Source organism: Micropterus dolomieu, linkage group LG06 (assembly GCF_021292245.1).
Source record: "Micropterus dolomieu isolate WLL.071019.BEF.003 ecotype Adirondacks linkage group LG06, ASM2129224v1, whole genome shotgun sequence".
NCBI classification, from domain to species: domain Eukaryota; kingdom Metazoa; phylum Chordata; class Actinopteri; order Centrarchiformes; family Centrarchidae; genus Micropterus; species Micropterus dolomieu.
This window is the reverse complement of record NC_060155.1, coordinates 14759230-14779179: the sequence shown is the minus strand read 5'-3', so window position 1 is coordinate 14779179 and position 19950 is coordinate 14759230. Positions and strand designations below refer to the sequence as shown.

Genomic DNA, 19950 nt, shown 5'->3' with positions numbered 1-19950 from the left:
AATTGCAATTAGTGTAAAAGGTCAGCGCCGTTATTGCTGTAAAGCACAAAGGTGATGTGATGTGGTGTTTTATCATACTGACAGAATGCATGGCTTGAATTTCTTTACTTGTTTACTTTTACTAGCCAACACCACTTACACTAATTTACTAATTTCTTCCATTTGTCACCTTCTGCTGATTTAGCAGAACATGAGCTGCCATTAAAGCATTTTAATTGCTGATGCAGAAAAAACAAGATCATTAATAAAGTCAGCGATCGATGGCACGGACTAACTGAAAGAGTCATATTAGTTTATATCAGAACTAAAAAATCCCAATGGCAGTATGTCTTTTTAAAATCACCCACATCAGCATGTTCAAGGGAAATGCCTAAAGCACATGTGGCTCTCCAAATCCAGAGAGAGGGAGAGCTGGATTTATCACGAGATACAACAGACATAATGAAATAATAAGTTTAGGCTTTGGCTTACCTGAGAGTGTCTGCCTAACTGGTGTCTACAGCTGCTGAATTAATTTGATAAATCATAAACTGACCAATAAGTAATTCTGGTAAATACCAAACAGCACTATGTGGGTTGCAAGAAGAAAATCATCCCTAACAGTGTGTTCCTATTGCTTTTATTGTGAGCAGCAATGTTTTCAGCGCTGCTACAAAGATTATTGACAACCCTATAAGACTAAGGTCTGCACCCAAATGGACATTTCAAAGTATTTATGTAATTATGTGCGTATGTGTGTGGAAATGCACCTTACTGTTTCTTCGTGTTTGCTACTGTGCAGCATGAAAGTATAATCTAAACTCAATTCCCAACTTTATGTCCCATGATGCCGTCCAACCTTTATGTCCTGATGCTCTGGTCTTGACCTTCAGCCAGACTACAGTACCTTTCCCTGGCTAATCGACTCAAAGGCCCCAAGCATCCTCCACCACTGCTCCTCCCAGTGGATCCAAAAGATTCACACTGCTGTACTTGGTATGCTTCTCAGACCAGCTCGTCTTTGAGCTCAGGGAAGGGCAGTGGTGCAAAGATATGAATAGAGAAACACACTGCTGTTTGTCAGAATTGTAATGAGTCTGGGAATACGTGCATATCTGGCTATGATGTGTCTTTATCTGCTTCACCACAGACAGCGCTGTATCTGGTCATCTGTTACAGGTGGCAGGTACAGATGAACCCTGCGCCCCAGGGATCAATGCACAAGCATGATTGTGTCCAACTTTAGGTGCTTGAGGGTGGCCAGGAGGCACAAAACCTGGACAGCTTTCATAAACATGGTTCTCATCCACAGCAAACTTTCCCCAGCGAGTCAGACCCTCTGCACAGCAGTTAGTGGTGACAAATGACTGCTGTTGAATGGTGTTGTCCCTTGCTGCTGTGTGTCCCTGGTTGTTCCTCTGGCTCCGAATTTCATTTCGTTGGACAAAGTGCTATTGTTCGCCACTGCATTATCACTCTCAATTCGGCCATTGAATAAAATAAACAGATAGTAGTTAAACCTGCTCGTAGTAAGTGAGAGTATGTGCACATCAGGGAAATGAAAGTCATTTTGTAATAGCTAATAGTGGCTGCAGGCAGCAACACAAACATTTTAAGCAGAAGGTTCAAAGTACAATGATTCATTGTTGAAATACAGAGGCGATTCAAAGTACAATAGTTCAATACTGAAATACAGAGGCTCACTAGATGAATACAGAATGCTTCTGAAAGGCATTTCATCCATACATTCCTGCTGCATACAAATCTTTTCAGTTTAAGTTTGTCCGTACGATTCTCCTCCAGGGAACCTTAACATTCAGCTCAGGGTGCCAGTAAATCCTTGACACACACTTTCAAATGGTTCTGATTCAGATTCACTCAAAAGTAACCTTATCAAACACACAAAAGGTATGATCATGTTCCCTAACAATGCACAAAATGTACTTCACTTATAACAACACAACACGTAACATGGCCCCACAGGCAAATTTGTAAATATATTTTAACAACTGTGCGACTGAACATTTGAGACAGTAACTGCAACGTGGATATTTTTGCAGAGAGTGAAACAATACCATCGGTACCTTAGAAACAGAGAGCACAGTCAGCTGACTAGCTGCCCCTCAGTAAATGCAAATGATGAAAGTCTAGACTCTGTAGAAGGGTGCTGGCCTCAAAAACATCAGGCAACGTGCAATGCCAGAGGCGGCCAGGACAAGGCACCGTAAGGCAAAATATGATCTGTTCCGTTGTTCTGCACAGGGGTGTAGGAGTTGCTAATGGATTCCAGTGATTCAAACGGTTACATGTCTAAATGTGATTAAATGACGCTGAGTAACCTTCCTACCTGATTTAAATATATTTAAAATTGTGGATTTAAGATGCACCAATGAAAGGTTGTTAATCGGATTCTGTGACATTACAACAATATGTGCAGTGTCCTACACTACAAGATACTAGGAGCAGCAAACACATGGGTCCATGTAACAGCCTAGTTTCTACAGAGCACTTTGGGATTTGTGCCCATTCATGAAATAATCTCCACAGAAAACATCAAAAGCACTTCACAACAGTGGCAGCAACAGCAGCTTACAAACTGACAACAAACACTGCAAAGAGCTTAACGCAGTATAGCCGTGGACAACAATAATCAACACTGTAATGTGGTGACACTTTATGAACTTTTATAAATGACCAAGACTTTTACTTCTAAACCTATTAACTTCTAAAATAAATGTCCTTACTTTAAGAGGTGTGATATGTAAAATAATTGATGGGATTAAAATCTTGAAACAGCTTAATTGAAGTTGACCAGAACCTTTCATTTTAACACTTTTCTGTGAAGAGCAGCTGGTTTACTCCTGGCTCCGACTCAAAGTTAATATTGTAACAAAGAAAATGCTGATGATTGCTGCAATTACAAAATACATTTAGAGAAAGAAAAGACAGCAGGGGGGAAAGGGGTCAGGAAGAAAAGAACAAAAAGAAAATGATGCATATGAATATATCCATGTAGATTCAGCTAGTAAGTCCCAATAAATCAGAGCTCTCTCATGCTCCTCAGTGCAGGATCATAATAACCAAATCAGGGGTAATGAGATTTAGTGAAGACATGTCTGCATTTTCTCCAAATTTGCTTTATCCTCTGAGAAGGGAGGGCAGCTCGGATATCCACAGGCAGACATAATGATTTCTTTTCTATGCAAATAGGCTAGAGATTATGGTAGAATTTAATAGGCTGTGCCTGGGAGTCCTTAAAGAGTCAAACTTTGGTTACAGAAACTTTAGCGCTCAGGACATTTGGGCTTTCATAGCATCGTGCTGCAAGTGGTGTCAGCAGAAATATGAAATGTAGAGAGGTATAGCTTCTCATCGCAGTGGTGGAAATTCGTTTGAAAGAAACTGACTGGAAGTTTGTGATGCCTTAGTAATAACAGAACAATCCCTCAAGGTCCTGACAAAAAGGAAAGACTTGGCAAGGAAGCTTGATCTTGAGTCAGTGTGTGTGGGTTTTTGCCTCCAGCAGAGGGCAAACTAACTCCAGCATGGAATGATGTCAAGAGTCAATTAAGTCTAATCCATGTCAGTCCATTAACACTGACAGGTGAGAGAGAGCCACAGAAAGCAGCCACAGATCCACATTTGACAAAATGGCATACTATTATCACCAACAAAATGTGCAGAACTGAGATCTAACTAAATGTGACTAATTTAATTTAGTGAACAGATGGGGACAAATGAGAGGTGAGAAATATTTACCTTTAAACTAAAAAGAATATATTTTTAACAAGTGAAATCTGCACATGGCACTCATTGAGCTTACAGAAACACCCCAAAATAGCCTATACTACAGCTTCTGATCAGAAACGTTTTTGGGGGATCACATGCCCCCTAGAGGCAGAGAGACTTGTTACCATTTTATACTCCACATCTCCTCCAGTACAACACCCAGGGAAACTGATTCATGTGTCAACGTATTTTTATCCCTTATTGAAACCGCAATCGATGCGTCTGCCTGTGTAATTCAAGTTAACTCTGGATATTTTCTGTGAGTGTTGCTCGGAAATGGCATTATGGGAGTGCTATTGCTCGGGCATTACTTTACAGACCTGATTTTAAACCTCCCTATGAGTTGATTTGTGTTTTTCTTTGTGAGAACATCGAAGCAGGTGAGACACAATCTGGCACAGATGTACAGAGTAAAAGTTGAGAGTTGTAAGGCGAAAGAAAATGTTAACCAGACTCAGGGCAGTCTAATTTGGCTTGACAGGAGAAACTGTGAACAGACACCCCATTTAGGCCATGAACTTGATTTGATGATTTGGTGATTTGAGCTAACTACTAAAAGCAAGTGGACATTTTCATGGAGAGCCTATACCAGCAGAGCGATTTGTTGCAAAACAGAGACACACGATTCTGATATATGTGAATCTGAACTTAAATAAATAAGTAAGCTATGGTCAAATAATTTTACTGAATATGATGCTGAAGTGACATGTAAAACTAACATATGTTCTGTAAACAACAGAACTCAGAGTCTGATCTGGAAAAGGTACCCAAAGTATAAAATAAAGATATAAGAAGACAGCAGCACCTCAACACGTAACACGACTCTGATCGTCTTCTTTTTCCTCTGCTGAGTCCACACCAAAGAAAATAGCATCGTCTTCTCGCGCCTCAGTGCGCCTTTCAACTTCCCCAACGCTGTGCCGATTGGCGACGGTAAATTTTAAGCCTAATGGTTAGAAAAGATATGCCGGCTAAATGTAAGCAAGCGAGTGGAAAGGGGAGGCTTAAAACACGAATTACCTTCTCTCCCTTGGTGGTCCCCCTGCGGTAGTTTCCTGCACCTGCTGATGAGTTCATGGTCCCATATAGCAATAGTCTGCAATACAAAAATATTCACCTGAAGCCGATTGAACAACCAACTTTGATCTCTCTCTCTCTCTCTCTCTCTCTCTCCTACTCTCTCCCTCTATGTCTGTCTCGCACAAGTGCACGTAAGCCCTCGCGCGCGCGCGCGCGCGCGCACATAGCCAATAAACACGTGAATATCTGCGTCTTTTTTTCTTGAAGCCCCACATTTTCTCACTGGTAATTGCATGCGGTTGAGCTCCAGTTATTCCCGCAACATGTGAGGTGAAACGCCACCCACCTGTGGCAGGCTAATGCTATTTGAAAGTGCAGTGCAATGGTGAATCAAAGGATTTATATGCGCAGCATTCATATGGCTGTACAGTGTGCCCTTTCTACCTGCGACACCCAGTGAGACAGATGATCAGCAGAAAGTTTCCTCACAATGACAAGTCACTCGGCGATTTACAGTCAGAAAATTAAGTTTCTTTTATAGGTTTGTGCAGAGCTTAATGTAAGCTGATCCACGGCCAGTTTGGTGTTCCTAATTAGGACGTGCATTAACAAAGAAAAGGAGAAAGGAAGAAGCGAAGCTGACGCTTTATCAGCAAATTGCATATGTGTCTCTGTGAGTGAGCGGCCACTGCTGTCCTCAAAGTGTCCACTTTTAACTTTGCAGTTTGAATCCACTTAGTTGAATATGAGTCAGTATTGGCAGCCTCATCTGCACCTTTTGGTGAAACATTCACGCCTCTTTTGGCATGTCAGAACACATCGAGAATGGGTCGTGACAAGTTAAGGTCGCTTTTGTGGGGCGCAGGGGCAAACAGAATCAGTTCAGACCAGCATCGCATAGCTTTTGCTTATCTGGAGGGGTTTAGCCTATAGAGTCTGCTTTTTTCACCTCGTTTGTGAATTATTTGTGTCTCTGATCGCGTTATAAGCTGGACAACAGCGTGACCCCGTGCGTCTTTTGCCTCTTGCCGCTGTTTCAGGGCGGAAGCTTTCATATCGAGCCAGCAATTACAAGCTTTTAGATTTGGATAGTGATCAAAGTCGAAACTATGTCACCCTCTGGCCCCTCAGCGGTTAATATTTTTCCATAGGCCTAATGAGGTAAGAGTTCATTACAGAGAGTAAAGTGGGAATTTAGTGAAACCACAGGGAGCAAAGTGGCGGCGCACTATGCAAATACTAATGATCCGGGGCTAGGGAGTTTTCTCTAACTTCAGCTGCAGTTAATTAGACGGAACAAAGGACAGACTTTTTTTGGTTAACAAGAAAAATATGATTGATATTTAGTTAAGGATATTTGTCTAAATCCTTAGAGGGGAAGCACTTTTCTTTCCACTTGCGTTTCTTCTGCAGACTTGTCAGCTCAAATCACTCCGAGGTACATGACTGACTACAGTCAGTGGTCAGTAAAAACCTTGATACTGCTCTCTGTGGAGACCCCAACTTTCTTTCTTGCTGTTATTTTGCCGCATTGCATTGGTGTTAGGCCATAAATAATTGAACAGTACAAATAGAGTATATAATACTCAAAGACACGCAGTTTAGATATTCCCAATTCCCTATTGGGCTGTGTTGGCGAAATAGTAAGGCAACACAGAATGCATTCATATCCCCTCCCCTTTAAGGCACATAATAAAGAAGACACGCAAAAAAACAGGCACATTTTGTACTCTTTGTTGGATATTTATATGGAGACAGTAGTAACGTCCAAGTTCCCATTACAAATTCATTTGAATTCACACGTTGTATTCACACAAAATAATTCAAAACTGATGCCAGTGTTTGTTTTATTTTGTTCAAATGTGAAAACCATGCCACAGTCGTTTTTGTTAGCCCTGTTAGTGCATCACCTTCAGGTGAAGCTTGCTTTCTCCAATTTTATAACTTCAAAAGGACATTTTATGATGGTTTTGTAGCATGCCTTTGTGTTTTCCAGAAAAGCAATCACACACGACAGAAGAAAGTATAAACTAGTGTTTGTGACAGAGGGCTGAGCAGCATGGAGGCATCTTCCATTAGAAAGCCATCATTTACAGATCAGCACCATGGACAGCAGCCAGGCAGCTCTGTGGTGGTGTTAATGGAAGAACAGGCAAGGGTCTCTAAAGCCACAGGAGACCAATTACAGTTGTTATACTGTTGTGGGAATGCTCAAGTAGAGTAGAGGATTTAGACCAGGAACTGAGTTTCTCTGAACCCAAATAAATTGGAAATCAGCCACATGAAATGGAGTAGGGGAGGATGAATGAGGGAAATCTGGATAACAAATATGGCGCTCCTTTCTTTTTGTCTTTCTCTGTCCCTGTTTGTGACCCAGCTTTATAGTTGTATCACAACAGACAGGCATCCTGCATTATGAATGAAGCACAACTTTCAGGTGACCATCATGGCATCACTTTAGCAATCATGTGGTAAATAGATTGGAAACCTAAAACGCTCCAAAACTAGACTTGTGACCTACGGTTGGAGCAAAAGCAAATTTTAAATATTTGTGTATATAAGTGAATGATTCTCTCTCTGCTTGACAATTAAGAAAAAATCTGCTAAAATCACAAATCAAACCATTCCTTTATTGGTTTGTGGTTTATTGGTTTCCATAGTTTCTCTGGAAACAAGGGCAAAACGTATAGGGCAGAACTGTGGTCACAATAATGGTAATGGTCACTATATCCCCTAGAAAACTTAATTTATAATGACTGTGCCCTTTGTATCTTCATATCAGCTGAATGATTATCTATACTGATTTATGTCTTCATAGGAAGAAATCAGCTGACAATGCATCAGTGTTAAAAAGCACTTCCTGTGAGGTGATATGTGACAGCGCTGTGAATCCTGTGCTGCTTTTCAGATCTTGTTTCCTTGTGGTCTATAAGCACTTTATTTAGATGAAGGTAAATATCTGGCATGGCAGGATGTAGCTCAATTTAAGATTTTTGCAGCGGCAATTGCTTTTTATATCTGTTAAAAAAATCTTTGACTTGATTTATCAAGATTTTGTGATTTCAGCCATTATAGGAAGCATCAGAAGTTCCTACAATTTTAATACTGACAGGGAAAGAACCCAAAATGTCTGCTAAAGTGAGTTTATTTCTAAATGGGCTTCATGTATTGGCATATGACTTATTTATTCCTTCACCCCTTCTAAAACAGCAATCTAGACACAGAATAAATCATAGACTTCTTGCCGGAAATCCAATTTCTCTCCCAGTTGGCCTTCCCCTTTCCACATTAAAATATTAACAAAGTTGACCGCATGAGCCGTGGGGCGATAAATAAATCTGTGTTCTGAGCGCCACAGATTTAATGGACCTGAGGATCTCAGGGGCTGGAAGTGTAAGCTTTGGGGGACACTGGCAGCATGTGGAAAGCCAAGCCCTGTAGTGATAATGATCTAAAAGACCAAGGGAAGCAGTACCATCAGCTTAAAAGACCTCCTCCACTTAATGATGTGTGGGCTGCTGAAGGGCTGACATGAGGCTGGAGTGACACAAGTCTGAATAGAGACCACAGCAGCAATTCCCCCTGCCCTTGACATTCATTTCCACCCCTCTGCTTGGCCTGGAATTACTTAACACAGTTATCTGCAGAATCATGGCCATGTGGTGCCTCTAAAATACATTTGTAGTGCTTGACATAGTGAGGACCACTTTAGAGGGCGAGCTACTTTCCAAAAATCTACTTGTAACTGAGAGGAGCAACAACTACAAAGCCAAAAGTGCAGTATTACTGTAAATGTTCGAACTGTTTTGCTTTGCAAAAAAAGGAACATAGATAAAATACATTAAAGGGTACGGCTGAAAATATTCTATATTTAGATTTAGATTAGATTCAATTCTTTATTGTCCTTTTCAGGAAAATATGTTTCCACCATCTATACCTACATTACCTTGTACCATATAAACAACATGAACATACCTAACAACATACTGTACATTTTATACACAAATTGACAAGCAATCCAAACACAAGCACTACTCAACAAGTACTTTTGTTGAGTAGTGCTATGGCAGAGGGGATAAAACTCCTGCTATAGCGAGCCTGATTCCAGGCCAGGGATCTATATCTCCGACCTGATGGTAACAGATTGAAGAATGTGTTGAGAGGATGACTGATGTTGTGTACTATCAGAATCAGAATCAGTTTTATTTCCAGGTATGTGTACACATACGAGGAATTTGACTCAGGATTGTACATTGCTCACAATGTACAAGAGTAAACTATTCTCATTATGTACATGTTGAAGGTGGATATGATATACAGGTAATATATGTAAAAAAGCACCTATTATGCACCTATCATGTGTGCTTTCCGTAAAATGGCTTTCCTGTTGAGCTCAGAGAGGTTGGGGGTGGGGAGACCAATTATTTTGGAGGCGTTATTTGTGATGCGTGTAAGTTTGTAAGTTTGTTCCTGTTGGCCACAGAGAGTATGTTGAAATAACAGATTGAACAGTAAAGAGGTATGGGTAGAATTATGCTTTTGTGGAGCAGCAGCAGAAGGTGGGGAGCAACCGAAAGGTGAGTTTGAGTTTACGGATGGCAGGAAGTCTTTGTTGGCAGCGTTTGAAAGTGACTTTGGTATGTTGATCAAATTTCAGTTTATTGTCCAGAGTGAGTCCAAGGTATCTGAAGCACTCCACCCTTTCAACAGCTTTGTTATTGATGCATGTGGGTTGTGGGAGACGTTTTGGGCTGTGCTGTAGATGTTGGGTGTGTTGATTGAGGTGAAAGATGGAGTCTTGATAGCTGTTAAGGAGATCAAGAAGTGTCATCAGAGTACTTGACATATGTGGTAACAGGTGAGGGGCTGATGCAGTCATTGGTGCATAGGATGAACAGAAACGTACTCAGGACACAACCATGTGGGGCTCCGGTGTTTGTGATGATGGTGGAGGATGTCACAGAATCCACTGACTGTTTATGGTCTGTCACTGAGGAAGCTGTATACCCAGTGAATGACAACTGAGGGAATGTTGAGATGGTGGAGTTTACTAATCATCTGGTGATGCTGAATTGTGTCTGGTGAAATTCCCAGGTGATTCAAGGTGTTGTAGTAGGCATGCCACTGCATCTTCTGTCCCCCATTTGGCCCTTTAGGCAAACTGTAAAGGATCCAATTATGGTCCGAGAATTGGAAAGATGGAGTTGAGTACCAGTTTTTCAAGACACTTCATCATTATTGAGTTGAGTGCAACTGGCCGATAGTGATTTAATTCTGAGGGTTTCTTGGGCACCGATATGATGGTGGATGTTTTCCACAGGGTGGGTCTGGAGGCAGTCCTTTAGGATTCGGAGAAGATGGAATGGAGAGTGGGAGAGAGCTCCATGCCACAGTCTCTCAACCGTCCGGTCCTGGAGCCTTGCCTGGTTTGCACCGTCTCACTTGCCGCCTCACATCTTCCACTGTGAAAGGAGCAGAGAGTGCAGGATCGAGGACTGGAAGGTTTGCCAGTAGGGCCTTGCATTCCTATGGTGTCAAACCATGAGTAGAAGAGTAGTGTTCAGCTCTTCAACAAAAGATGATGGATCTGTTACTGTGGTTAGTTTGTATCTAGGATCACATCCGGTAAGTGTTCTTACTTTTTGAAAAGCTTGTTTGGTGTTCATGGTACTGAATTCCTGCTCAAGTCTCTCTTTGTATTTGTGTTTTGCTCTGATGATGTCATTTTTTATTTGATGGCTGGTTTTTAGTGAGACCCACTCCTGTTGTTGCAAGGTTTTCCTTTTTCCCTTGAAACTGTAATTAATACGATTTTTTGCATTTTTGTTATGGTGAACAAATCATATGGAAAGCCCTGACAACCCATCTCAACCACGAGCACATTTTTACTATGTAGTTTTTGAAGGTCTGTAGTTTTCAGCAAACGTTACTCAAACAGGAGTAACTGTGCATTTGCGGGTTGCAGGATGGTGTACGTGGGATGGACTCAAATATATGTTCATTGTAATGAAACACTAGTCACCCAGTGCAGTGGTGAGACAATACACAGAAAATTCTTGTCAGTATTATCAATTCCTTGTTGGTTTTGGTCTTTTTCTTGTGAGGGAGCAACTGACTAATGGGAGTCTTGTTGTCACTGTGAGATTACAGGGCAACCAGCTAAGACTCCAGGAGGTCACTTATCCAGGCCATTGAAGCAAATACACATTAGAAAAAAATATTAGACCATAACCCTAAAACCAAGCCATGACCCTCAAACAGTTCATTGAAGAAATAAGTACCCGCCAAAATGTTCTCAGTTACAAAATTGTCCTTACTGCCAAGGTCTAAAACTCAAATCAGACCTCACAAATGTGGGCATACAAGAGCGTGCACAAACAGACACACCTTTACAAAGACCCACAGCACTGAATCAGCTTTCAGGAGCAGGTCTCAGACTTCAAGCCACTTTATCTCAGGTTGTGGTCATGAGTGACTTCTGTTGGATTGCCTTTCAGCCATGCAGTTCCACACAGCTCCCATGTAGCACTCCGCTGACATCAATACAGTAATTACAGTTGACCCCAACAGGGCAGCATCCTCAGAATGTACATGAAAACAGTGTGTACAGTCAGACTGCATGCAGGCTGTGCATGAGGTGGTGTATACATCCACATATCTGTATATTAAATTTGAATTATGCGTCTTCATCTTTCTCTGGCGCCTGGCAGATAGTGAAACATCCTCTCTAAACCATTTTTTGCAGATAAGAAGATTGGCTGTTGGGAGATAAAAGGTGTGACTATTAAAATGACTATTTCTTGTCTATATTAGAAAAAGTCCAGAGTAAGGAAAACTCACAAAAACATCTCACACTCACAAATGTGTTTTGTATTGTGGAAGTGTTTGTGCGCCGCTGGGGGATTTAATGATGCTGAATTGCATACAGTATGGCCATTTGTTGTGAGGCACAGTCAGATTTGTTTGCGTGATTTTTTCAGGGCGTTCATGAGTGCCCTGAATGGTAAATATTAATCACATGGTGTGTAATATGACAACCGGTGTGAGGAATTCCCAAACCAGAGTTAGTGTTGTATTAGAGGGATAAATCATGTCATTAGTGGCCATGCTGTGTCACAACGCCATAAGGAATATGTTCGCCCAGATTAATCTCCAAAATAAGCTAACAATTCAATAACTTCCATGGCCTATGCGCAAACTGTCATATTTTATTATACAATTTGTCAACAAAAGGATGAGAGGAGAAAGATAACACACAAAATAAGCCTGCATGAGATTTGATTTGGACAGATTTGTGTGGGATCACAACATTTTGTCCCGAAGAGCTAAGCAAACAACATTACTACATGCACTCTGAGTAAGTGGCTGTCACGCAAGGTACATGCTGCACGGATAAATCCCTCTATTTTCTCATCTGAGCTGCAATCCCACTAATTTGCCATAGCTACAATGCCTCTGAAAGGCTCTCAGTGATAGAAGTCATGAGGTCAAGATGTTCTATCTACATACACATCAGATGCAAGGAGAAAGGAAACAACCACTCCGATACTGTTGCTCCATCAAATTATTCCGAGGACACCCACCTTCATGCATCACCTTGGCAGCACATTAAGCTTTATGTGCGTTATGAAGAGGGATTATAAAGAGAAAAGTGAGCCAAATATCTCACATTGACAGAAATACTCTGCACACACAAAGGTGTACATATTCAAGCTAAAAAACAATTACTCATCATCAAAGCCTTTTGTCCTTGCATGCTTTGTTGTTTTGACAAAGAGAGAGGGGCCATTCATCACTATGAATGGAGGGAGACACTGTAAATTTTCATTGTACTGTACTTCAGCATATTCAGCCGCAGTCAGCGCTGCTGGATCTTTTGCTTTGAAACCACGGGGTGATGTGTGGTTTATGATTTATGATTCTTTGGGAAAACAAACTTGTCCTGCATGTGTAAACCTTTTCACTGTGAGAAAAAAAGTTGGTGCTCTGTTCAGTGAGTTAGTTGGACAGGTCAGCAGCCCCACGGCATATTTATTCAAATATGTCAACCACACTCGGAATGCAAACAAGTTTGAAGGGGGTTCTAATAAAGTGTTTCCTAACCTGGTGAGCGAGACCCCTACAGGGGGGTGCAAGATAAGTCAGAAGGGTCGGAAAGGTTTACTAGGAGAGAAAAGTGGGAAAACCACATTTCTGTTCACAAAGTTATGTTTATTTTCTAAGACTTTCCTCTAATCTCTGCTTTCTCTTTTGCGATTGTTGGATCATTTTTACTTATTCAGGAACCCCGAGTGTTTAAATATGAGAACACCCACAGTGAGGTGCAGACCAGTGTGAGCTGTGTGAATGCAAATGCATCAGAATTAAAGCACAACTCATCTCCAGTACACTACGCTTTATTCAACATACGTTTTCATCTATTTGGTCTAAGGCAGTTACCCATAGTACCATAGTTACCCATACCTAACCTTAGATAACAACTATACAAAACATTATCATCATCCTGTGAATAATACAATTTACAAAATATTTACTCTTAGTGAATTTAAACATTTACAAAAGAATTATAATACAAGTACAAAACATATAGTATGAGGCTACAACATTTTAGAACGTTCTCTAACATATTCAATAATTTTAAAGGGTGACTTTGATATTTTTCAACCTGGACCATATTTTCCCATGTTTTTGTGTCTATGTGACTATTTTGCCACTGACAGGCTCAGATTGTTGTTACAAGTGCCTGACGACATTATGGAAAGGATCCCTACAGAGATAGACCACCAAAAGCCACCAAACTCCATTGATATAAACAGTCATTTTATCTAGCAGAACACAGGAGTTGCTGGTCTACTGCTGCCTCGGTCGGTTAGTTTGTTTGTGTTATTGTGTCAATTTGCTGCTTTTGTTTGTTTGTGTTATTGTGTGACTTTGGTGTTTTAAAGTGTTAAAACACCAAGGTCAGACAATAACACAAACTAACCAATTGAGACAGTGGTAGACCAGAGAGGTAAAATAGCCATTTTCTTTAAGGGAGTCTGGTGGCTTTGATGAGAGCGATCTAGTGACTGTTTCTGGTTACTCAAAAACCATCACTTTAGTGGACATATTTTAATGGGCACAATTGCCCACAAAGACTACGTTGCAGCCTTGTCTCACTGCTGCTGACTGTAACACGCTCGCTCAATACTGGACCAATTTCAAAACATTTTGTCCTAATTAGTCACATAGACAAAAATATGTGGGATAAAACGTTATCCTTTAACACATCGAAGTAAAAAAAGATCAAATATCCATTTTCCACACTGAGCAACATTTTTTGTATTTGTTTTCAACCTGATTTTCACTTATTTTTTTAAAACACAGTGTACTCAAATCTTCACTCTCTCAATATTTCTGGATAAGTCAAAGTGAATCTGCAGTTGACCCTAACACATTATTATAATGTATTGTTCAAACATAAAATCATAGCTGGCAGAACAAAGATGTTTCACCTGAATCAGTTTTGCATATGCCTCAGCCACATACTGTTTACTCCCTACACTGCTCATGCACTATTTTTAGCCTGATAACCACTCTGTTTGGCTGAGGATTAGAGAAGACCTTTATTGTTTTATGTCTGAGATTATATTTAACATTTCAAAGAGCCCTGATCTTTTTTTTCTGGTTGCTTCCAGACAACATGCAGAACATTAGCAGGAGAATCTGAGAAGGCCTGTCTCTTTCTCTGCCTGTGTGTTACAGCTGCCCACATGGGTCCCAAACTGTCTTTATCAACTCCTTGTTTATCACATCGCATTGTCATGTCATTCAACACATAAGGTAAATAAGTTGATAAAAATAGCAATGCAAAACAATCATACTTTTTTTTTACTTACTGATCTCAGATAAACACCAGAGAAACCCATTGTCAGGTTTGTGACGTGTGTAGTCTCATCGTCTACCTCATCAAACTTTGAAGTGATCCCTTGGTCGCTAGCAAAGAGAATTCTAGCAATTCCCTAATGGACTTAGACACCATGACTTATTCAGCAACCTCACATTCAGCCCAGCACCTGAATTATGGGATAGTTTTCACCCATTTCATGTTGGTTCACTGTATCTTTCCCTGGACTGTCAAAGACCGAGTTCTAAAATGCAGGATAACATGAAGGTCTGCGCTGTGATCCTCTGGCTGTTTTTTGGAAGGGTTGTGCAAAAACCCAAAGAGAACTCATTTAGACAGCCTGTATATTATCCTAATTAGTCTCTTTGATAATTCCCGTTACCTTCAAGGATGTACATAGATATTCATTTTCAACTAAATACACAGACATTGATGTATGATTCATATTTCCTATAGCCAGCAGGAATGGTATAGCAGCATGTATTCATTTTCAAAAGAATTTTGAAGTTGGGCTGCTGACCTTAGCACCTTTTGCCTGACCAACTTTGAAAAGTAGCTTTGGGTAACACAAACAACAAACACTAAAACAGTGACGTATAGTAATGTTGCCAAATAGTAGGCTAGAAATTCACTAAACCTTTTTAAAAAATTTAATATTACGTGATATTTTTCAGCTATACAGTAACAGGAAGGTTTTTCAACACTTGAGTAACCTAAATACTACCTGCAAACTTCATTTCCTATGAGTACATACTTAATTATTGACAGATGGACTCCTCACTCTCTTTCCCAGCTGAGAGATTTAGGACAGATGCATCTACTGCTTCAAGAAACTGGCCTATTTTGAAAGGTAGCCTTGTTCCCCTTGGAAATAATCCATCTGGACCCTCATATCAGACTGTAAAGGAGAGGCAAAGTTAACAACATGTAACAACATGTAACATTATCTAACACTCATGACCTTAATGGTCAACTTGTGGTTAGGGGTAATTAGTGTGCTCTGACCCTTGGTCAAGCAGACAATTGGCCAGAATGAGCCACAGCATCAAAACTTAATGAAATTCCCTCAAAATGTTTGCCTTACTGCCTTTTATACCTCACAAACAGAAACATTTCAACAACCTGTAGGAATTACTGGGAGTCATGCTAGGGATGGGTGACGACGATCTGTGAGTCTGTCACTGGTTGGCACACATTCCATAACAAGAAGAACTATTCAAAACTTGCTGTGTGCACAAATAATACTATGAGTCAACAGTAGTGCTTGAAGTGGGCTGGCACTCACCAGTACAAAGTACCGGCACATATAAATTTTACTCTTACTGTGTGTTCACACAGAAAGCAAAGCAATTTTTTTTTTTTTTTACATATGAAGTCAATGCAAAGACGCCAACAGACACAAATATTTTGTAGCAAAGGGCGAGAGCAGTTACCCTACCCGGATACCAAACATACAACTTTGACGCCAAAGAGCCAGGCTCTTTAGTATGGTGTTCCAAATGCATTCTCAACCGTAGTGACGTCACACTGCCTTCCCCACACCCATGTGCTTCACGTACACAGGCATCCCTCACATATCCGCCAACGTGCTGCATCCCAGGGTGCCCTGGGGGTCCCTCATACGGTTATACACACTGCAAGCCATCCCACTTCTGAAACCATTTATAACGAAGGGCGAGAGTAGTCACCCTACCTTGATTCAAACAAAGGTCTACAGTGTACCAAACAGCGCCAAAGAGCCAGGCTCGTTGGTGTGGCAGGTGACACCTGTCACATGTTTTTTTGTCACCTTGTGGACAGACCTGACAAAGCATGAATTCATACATTTAACAAATCAGCATCATTATATAGTTATTTCTTCTCCTTTTTAACCATTTTTTTCAATTAAATTACAGCAAAATGTTTTTATTTTGGGTTCATACTGCTGTAGTATGAACCCAGATTCGCCCAGATTAAGGGCGAATACTTGCAGGTTGTCTGTACTCGCATTATGAGTAATATTTTTATTAGTAGGCTATATTAAGTGAACATTTGCAACTCATGTGAATACACGAATTTCGCCCGGCACAAAGTCGAATCTTTGCATTGTCTTTTATGTTATTGCAAAAAATTTGCTTTGCCATGTCGGGGATCACCCTCTGGGGACCATAAATGTCTGTACAAAATGGCAATGCATCCAATGAAATATTTCAGTCTGGACTAAAGTGGTGACAGACCCAAAAGCCATGTCATTAGTGTGGCTAAAAACCTAAAATAAATGCTACCACGGATGCTTGCCATGGTGTGTTTTTCCCCACCCCTGGGCTCCAAGATGTTGTTATACAGTACACGTAGAAACATATAGGACTTTGCATTGCTTTAGGGTCATATCATTACTGGTTTCTTTTATCTGACTGCAATGTGAACAGCTTTATTGGTTTATTGACTGTAACTTGACTGAATGCATTTAGTTAATCAGTTGGGGACGGCTATTTTATTATTTGAAACTTTCACAGAGTTCACAAAGGGAAAACAACAGAATGAAAGCAAAGCTGTGCGGACACTCGCAGATTATTCAAATGAAAAAGGACATATTTTAAAACTGTGGCTACAGCTCTCAGCAGAGGCTTGGTGAACCACTGAAACACACAGAATTTAATTGGCCCTACTGAGGTCTGTGTTAGTCCTGTGGTACACTGGCAACCTGCCCAGGATGTACCCCATCTCTTGCCCAGTGTGTGCTGGGAAAGCTTCCACAAGCAGATGGATGGATGGATACTGAGATCTTCCAGTGTGACTGCTTGTCCTTCCCACAAAATGCTGACCAGCAGCATTTCCATATTCTCCACACAAGACACAGAGTCAGTTCACTTATTTTAAACAGTTCTGTTTTTCTCTCTCCTCCCCCTAATTTAGTTATTAGTTATTAATCTTTTCTGTGATTTCTGACATTGTGTCCAGTGTAGAGTAGCAATGAGAAGAAATTTGATGTAAATCACTTTCAAAACACTACCCACACTTCATCACAGCTCATTGCTATGTAAACAGACAACATGACAGTTTGATAACACAAAGCATGAGTAGCTGTATTTCCTGTCTAGTAATCAGTATCACACTTGCAACAAACTGTCATAGATTTCTCCCTTCAGCACAAGCTTATTACCAGGACTCATATTTCTGTGGAGATAAAAAAACAAATAAATATAACAAAAGTACATTGAAGGATGGTTTGACATTTTTGGCACACTGATAAGTGCGATCGGTGCTGTAATGTTATAGCCTTGTTCCAAAAGCTTTGACAAGCATCCGTGCAGTGAATATGCAATATGTTTGGACTCTAATTGTTATGCAAAACACAACACTGTAAACACAAATATTTCCTATTTTCCTTTGATGCCTTGTCTGTTCTGTTCATAAAATGTCTTAGGTGGCTGTCATAATATGCTAAATTGAATCTAATTATTTAAAATTCCTACAGGCAAGGATGTTTTTAGTTAACTTATAATCAACTTTTTAATAAACCTGCAGTTTTGAGCATGGAAGTTCCTTTCTTGACCTTGGGAAAAGTGTGACAAATTAAAAACGATTCAAATGTTAAAGAAAGGAAGAATATAAGAACAAAAGAGAGTAGTGAGCATGAACATGGACCTTTGAGTTGTGGCTATTTTATGATTCTGCAGGTTCATGTGACTCATATTGTCATATGAACCTGCAGAACCATACAACAGCAACACTTCAGCAGCGTTACATTTTTAGGATTCGTGTTTATCAAAAATAAATAAAAAATACAGACACATTTGAATGAAATGTAAACACAGAGAGAGGTGTCTGAATTGCTGACATCCAAAACATTCTGTAAATTTTCTGTAAACTTCCCATTGGTTTGTCAAATATGAAGATTATGCTCATTTTCAGGTTCAAAATCTTATTTAGGGGTTGTACCAGAACAGGTTTACATGGTTTAATTTTCAAAAAACACCATATTTTTCTCATACTGCACATTGCTGCAGCTCCTCTTTTCACCCTATGTGTTGTATGCTCCGCTCCTGAGCTACAGAGTGACGCATCTTACTTGTACAAAATCTTTGTTGGGAGTTGCACATGCGCAGTTCTAGGTAAGGACTATTAGCCAATCAGAAGCAGAGAAGAGCGGGTCGTAAGAAACAAGGTAGTGTGATCCAAATCAAAGCTGCTTCAGACTGCCACCGTAATCTATCAGATGGTATACATTACTCAAGTCCACAACCACACAACATCATTGTTCCACATCTTACCATCAGGACTAAACGTTGAATTGTCGCCGGTGTTCTGACGATCTATGCTGCCTTGCCGAAAAAAGCTACCATAGTGTAAATCCATAGACTCGACTCTACTCGGCCCTGCTCCGTTTTCCATTGCAGATAGTACCCAGAGATAGTACGTAGCTTGTCATCATAGCGATGCCACATACAACTGCCGCGACGTAATGTTCAATGCGACACACACACCAGCGATCCCCACAGCTTTGTCTTTTTTAAGTTAAAACGTTTCAACATTACTCAGAATGTAAAGACAGATAAGCGGTATGAAAACCTTCCAGCTGTGTTTTCCTCTGTCGTTGTTGCTGCAGCGGTCTGTGTGACGGCGGGAGCAGAGGGCTCTGTGAGCGGGCGGCTGGCCTCACACACTCCTCCCGGCACAGGCATCCCGCACAGCTCCTCAACTCCGACAATATTCAACCACATTTTTGTTCACTTCTCATAAAACTGTCAATATTCGAAATCTACACAGCTGATTTCTCACCTCAAAACTTCTCAGAAGTGGATTTAGTGACGAAATTCCATACGAAACCTGTAAAATCTAAAACTTTCTGTTGCTGGCCTCTGTCTGGTGCACACAATGATGATGATGTGAATAGTGACGATTCTCTCTGACCAATCAGAAGTCTGTCATGTTTTCATGTTACATTTTAATTTCCCTCAGCTTGCTTGGAACCTCAACGAGGTGAGGTGATATGAAAAAAAGTACCTGGAAGCAGGTACAGGTACAACATTTCTACAATGGAAAACTAAACAAAGGCAGGTCGAGCCAAAGGGGCTCCGCTCAGACTAGCTTGGTTTGAGGGCGTGCCTGACCCCCGCTAGCCGCTTGGCAAGCTTTATGACGCGTTTTCATTGTGACGTCACAAGTAAAGGAAGTGAAGGGCTGGACTACAAACGAGCTGTTTTCAAGTGGTTCAGAGCAGAGCTTTCTGTGGGAGATGGGAACTCCTTTTGGACTGGACTTTGGGCTTATTCACTTTGCAAACCTGTTACATG

The 19950-nt window shown here is 40.7% G+C and overlaps 2 long non-coding RNA genes across 2 annotated transcripts in view; both read right to left on the bottom strand.

Moving 5' to 3' along the window:
- Positions 1-19950, bottom strand: part of LOC123971924 — a 49435-nt gene that overhangs the window by 20222 nt on the left and 9263 nt on the right. Inside the window, exon 2 of the long non-coding RNA XR_006825333.1 lies at positions 4789-4864. This is a non-coding gene — a long non-coding RNA (uncharacterized LOC123971924). The remainder of the gene's footprint in view (positions 1-4788; positions 4865-19950) is intronic.
- LOC123971925 lies at positions 15311-19497 on the bottom strand. Its single transcript, XR_006825334.1, has 2 exons — positions 19436-19497; positions 15311-15572 (listed from the first exon to the last, which is right to left on the bottom strand). It is a non-coding gene; the product is annotated as an uncharacterized LOC123971925 (long non-coding RNA).